This window comes from Euprymna scolopes, chromosome 10, assembly GCF_053919585.1.
Source record: "Euprymna scolopes isolate OS-2025 chromosome 10, ASM5391958v1, whole genome shotgun sequence".
Taxonomy (NCBI): Eukaryota; Metazoa; Mollusca; class Cephalopoda; order Sepiida; family Sepiolidae; genus Euprymna; species Euprymna scolopes.
This window is the reverse complement of record NC_136491.1, coordinates 132,825,494-132,831,268: the sequence shown is the minus strand read 5'-3', so window position 1 is coordinate 132,831,268 and position 5,775 is coordinate 132,825,494. Positions and strand designations below refer to the sequence as shown.

Genomic DNA, 5,775 nt, shown 5'->3' with positions numbered 1-5,775 from the left:
TATCGTTGCAAACACTTTCGCGGTTATTCTATGTCTCCACAAATCTTCTACTAGACCATGCACGGTGTACTGTTGTTATATTTAGACTGGTGAATATCTGTCTCATTTAAGGATTCGTTATAAGATGAAGAAACATATCTGTAATTTAATTGAACTCATCCGTTTTTTTTTCTTCTCTTCAACCTCTCTCTCTCTCCCTCTCTCTCTCTCTCTCTCACACACACACACACACACACACACACGCACACACGCACACACGCACACACACACCAGACTTGGTGTTGCTTGTTTCACTTCTTCTATAAATACTATTATGTTTTTCTCGCATTATATGATTTATTCCCGGGGTCCTTGGTTCCAGTTTTGATTCGTTGTTATAGATGTCTGCAAAATCTGCTGCTTTTGATAACTCATTGGAATATATTAGGTTGGCAACTAAGTGCTTGGCGTTTTTAAATCTATATTTTTAAAAGTAAAATAAGAACTAACAACTATTTACTCAATTATATATTTTCCATTCGTGTTCAAAACTTTTTCACGGCGTTAAACAAGATTCTTAATACCTTTTGGTAGAAATCGTTTGATTTTGACTCGAAAAATAAAATATAACAAATAAATTTCCAAAACACAATATTTATTAAAAAAAAAAAAATTAAAAAAATGGCAAGAACTTAATAACCTTCTACTCCAATAACTGATTTTTCTACTCCAATATCTGCTTTGCAACAAACTCCAGGCTTGTGAAACTTACTTCTTACTGACTATTTTCCTCCTATTTATAGTCTTGGTCTGTTCAAGATCACGGACACTAAGCATCTTTCATTCTTGTTAGTTCTTTACATCAAATAGCTTCACACCTTGTCTTAGGCGATTTCAATTAAATATTTTGATTGGAGATTTAGGCAAATTAAGATTGTATACGCAACAACAACATTATTTCCTAATGTAGGTCGGATACTACATCGGCCGAAACGTTGTGAGAATAACAATCAAGGTTATGATATTAATAGAAATCAAATAACACAAATAGTCTCTACCTGCAACTTTTAAATCATCCAAGCAAGACTATCATTTTAGTTGCTGTTGCTTTTCACTCGTGACGAGATGGGATAGTTTACGAACTGCTACAAAATTTACATGTCGACATAAAGAAGGTAAGTTCATTTAAGTAAAAGAAAAACATGTGAAATCAAGGCCGATTTCACATACGGTTAAAGTTTAGGGTTTCCAGAACTAGATGGACTCCAAATAGAACTTTGTTTTCTTCTGATCGACATGATTTACCATCGAATTTTATGTTTAGCTATGTGAATTTGACAATCTAAAAATAAATATGATGAATTTTTTTAACTAGGGCAATTTCGAGTCGCAAACACCTCTCTACTATGTTTTAGTTTTTTTTTTCAAAATGATTTTGTAGTAAATCTTAATACTATAATTTATCAAAATTTTACGTCCTCCAGAAATATATCTAAAATAAAGAGGTTGTATGAATTTAATCAATTGAATATGACTTCTTCATTCCGTAGGACAAATACTTTGCATAAATAATCGCATCATGTTGTCAATAATGAATACTAATTTTTTAATATAACAATATGAGATGCTTGTACAATTTTTGTTCCTTATATATATACATATATATATGCATATATATATACACACACACACATATATATATATACATATATATACATATATACACATATATATACATAGATATACCTATGTATATGTACGCATGTATACACACATATACGCACACACAGATATATATATATATATAGTGCGTGTGTGTTATTTAATGTACCCTCATGTTATAGGGATATATAAATGTTCTAGGGAAATATAATATGTAATCAATTATCAGTATTTACTTCAATAAAGTAAAATTAGCTGCACAACCTACCGAAGAATGTGTGTATATATATATATATATATATATATATATATATATATATATATATATATATATACACACGTGTAGATAGCTGCGACGTTGCCCATGATTAGTGAGGATCTCCGAATGTTTCACACTCCCATATTTTTGTTGTCATCGAAATCGTCCATTCTTCTATTAAATCGATTGATTGCAGTGCACCGGGGGAAATTTTCATATGCCTCCCCACAGTAACTTAGGCCACAATACATTGTAGTCTGTATTGCACTGTAGAGAACCTACTGCTGTTTTCATAAAATTATTTTTTATGTATAATCGTTTGAATTAAGTTTAAAATGCAAAAGTTAAGTATCATGCTTCAATTCTGCTCTAAACAGAAACATTTATTTCTCACGAGACCCTGTCATATCAAAGACCCTACAGTTAGTTTTATATGCCTCGTCTAACTGCTTGTGCAGTGATAATAGCTTTAATTTAAGTTTGAAATGAAAAAGTTAAGTATCATGGTGCAATTGTGCTTGAAACAGAAACTTCCATTTTAAACATGCCCCTGTCAAGCTACTGCTGATTTTATATGACGGGCCTTTCGGCTCGTGTCGTAATAAAACTTCTCAAATACATGTGTGGTATTAGGCTGTATAAAGTGTTGACTTTGGCCAAAATCGCCTGCTCCTTCTTTCTGTGGATCATTTTGATTATCGATTATCGATACTTATCAAATAAGATAAGAATATCTAAGAACACTACCAGGTCCATAAAATATCTCTATGTGAAATTTGAAAAAATCGGCTCAGAACTCACACACACACACAGACTCAGACACACAAACACACACACACACACACACACAGGGTTCTTTTTATATAATAGTAGAGATTATGATCATTATAATTTCATGTATTTAATTAAAATTTGATGCATCTTTTTCTGTATTTACTTCGACAAGTCTCGATACATAAATAAAGCTAGGTAATATGCTTTGAAAATTAAGCTACTCAGAATTTTCCCCGTTTCATTCTCATGAGGATTCATCAGGCTATTGCAATTATATATGTGTGTATATTATTAAAAGAAAAGGGGCACACACACACACATACACACACACACACACACACACACACATATATATATATATATATATATATATATATATATATGACAATTGTATTTAATTATGATTTGAATTTACATACGAGGGCTATTTTAAGAACAGCGTTATTCCCCTTGTGGCTGTGATCTGATTTTTCGTTGCAGCTTGGTTTTCCAGGAATTTTATGCAAGTATTTCTTAAGTTTTTTTTTTCTCAACAAGTATAATGGGCGTATTTAAAAATACATAATAAAAATAAAATATCATATTTATTCGTTATTTTTCATACTAGGAAAAGATGGCTTCACTCCGGGCAGCAAGTGATTTACAAAGAGCGTACAGTCTTTTTTTAATAATATGTCTTCACTCTGAAAATTCCATAATTTTAACAGCGTACTTTGATAATTTCATCTAAATCCCCGTACAAAAGATGAGATTATACTTTTTTGGACGATTACATGTGTATATCCTAAAAAACCTTAAGGGAAAGAAGCAAACACAAAACAAAACAAAGAAAATGATGTCGCTTGGAAATGTAATTATTTTTTCTGTACGTAGATTTCAGTCTGCAAATTTTGGTACGCCAAAAGTTGTGAGGTATGCTGTGATGAATAAAAAAAAGACTTTCTACATAAATAAATGTTTATTTTTGCATTTTTATCTAGCAATGGAGTTAAATTTTATATTTTAATTCTGAAATGAAACTAATTTTTTTGTAAATCTATGTGGCGTACTTGAAAAATATTTTTTCTAATGAATAAAAGTGAAAAAGTTTGTTTTTACGATAATCTTTATATATTTATCTAGAGAATGAATATAAAATTACATATGAAAAACACGTTTATTATCTTTAATAATGTAATAGGGAACAAACACCAACATCTTGCTGAACTCCTGCTACTTAAAAGATAAATTAAAAATAATAAACGTGATTTTTCATATGTTTATTCGCTATATAAAAATGTAAAAATAAACCTTTTTCCGCAGAAAGCCTTTTGTCTTTGTTTTTGAAACATCACATATTACTTAATAACTTTTGGTGTACCCAAATGACGGACTGAAATTTGGCGAACTCGCGTACCGAAAGAGAATTACCGTTTAAAAACAAATTAAAAATAATAAACTTGTTGTTTTTCCATATATATTTTTATATGTATTCGGTAGATAAATGTATAAAGATTCTTGTAAAAATAAACTTTATTCACTTTTATTCTTTAGACAAAAAAATTTTACGGCGCGTCACACAGATTTATCAAAAAAAGTTCTCTTTGTTCTATGAGTTGAATTTTTAAAAAATAATAAACGTGGCTTTTTATATGCAATTTTATGGGGTTTTATTTTTGTTTGCTTGATAAAAATGTAAAATATAAATCTTTTTTCTGTAGATTTTTATATACATCACATAATACCTAACAGCTTTTTGCGCACCAAAATGTTTGAAAAGTTCCTTCTAATTTGCAGAAAATATTTGAAATACTGCGAAGTTTTAAAATAGTATAATTATGAAAACTATTTTTGACGGTGCCCTCGTCAGGCAAGTGTTGTATGGATCATTTTCGCGGGAGAAGTGTGGGCGTTAGAGGTTTCAATATATATATATATATATATATATATATATATATATAGAGAGAGAGAGAGAGAGAGAGAGAGAGAGAGCGAGAGAGACAGACAGACAGAAAGACAGACAGAAAGAGAGTGAAAAAAGAGAGAGGACATAGATAGATAGATTGATAGATAGATAGATAGATAGATAGATAGATAGATAGAAGGGACATTCAAATTGTAAAGCCTAGGATTATTCTTTAACTCAAAAGAGCTACAACGGCGGGAGTGGTATGATTAAAATGAGAGCAATTTTGTGCTCCATATTATATATAGTTACATAGATACCACCATTCTAAATTCAGTTTTGCCATGAATTTAAAGACGCATCTTTTCTTCTTCTGACGCACATCCATGACAGAAATTGCTTTCATAGTTTCACAACGTTAATATATGCAACAGAAAGATAAAAGTTTCAGGTTATGAATGCATGATTTCAGTCACCATAATAATGCAAACTGCCATCCCCTCTGAGCCATTTGGGCTAAAGATTAGAAGGCATCACTTTTGGAACAGCACTCATAAATTTCATATGAATGAGCATAATCGTTGTAACGAGAAGAAACGACAAAATGTGTTAGTTGCATGAACCATGTAAGTTGTTTAAAATGGTGTGGGTTTTTTCTAAGTTTTTTTAGGTAAACATCTGATGAGTACGTGACTAAATACTCGTTAGTCGTAATACGAAACAATATTGTAATGGCTACCTTTTGAAAAGTAATAAATGACCAACTGAAACAACTTGATATTTGGAACTTGGAAAATTATCATACTATGGAATCCAATAAAAAGGCATTCATGTAGCTTGAAATGGTTTCATTATAAAAAACTTTATCTATAAGAAAGACTTTTTAATCCATAACGATTGGTATATACAAACTAAGTTACGTTTCAAATAAGTAATTATATATATATATATATATATATATATATATATATATATATATATATATTAAGTAATGTGATTTATAATTTAAAATTTAAAAATTAAATTTTAATTAAATTAAAAATACATTTCATAAGAAGGAACAACAGCAAAATCAATTATTTGTACGATCGTTTCGGAAAACAATGCTTTTTATTGTGGTATACATCAAGTTATGTAGAATAATTATATATAGTTTTTTGGTAAGCAAGGTCTCCTCATCAGCAAATTTAGGAGGGTTTTTATTGAATTTAAAAGA

At 30.0% G+C, this 5,775-nt stretch overlaps 1 protein-coding gene across 4 annotated transcripts in view; it reads left to right on the top strand.

Moving 5' to 3' along the window:
* Positions 1 to 1,039: 1,039 nt before the first annotated feature.
* LOC145286276 (uncharacterized) overlaps positions 1,040 to 5,775 on the top strand; it is a 107,801-nt gene continuing 103,065 nt past the window's right edge. For all 4 annotated transcript variants that reach the window (XM_080135116.1, XM_080135115.1, XM_080135114.1 and 1 more), the window contains exon 1: positions 1,040 to 1,154. The gene's annotated coding sequence lies outside the window, so the exon portion shown is untranslated. The remainder of the gene's footprint in view (positions 1,155 to 5,775) is intronic.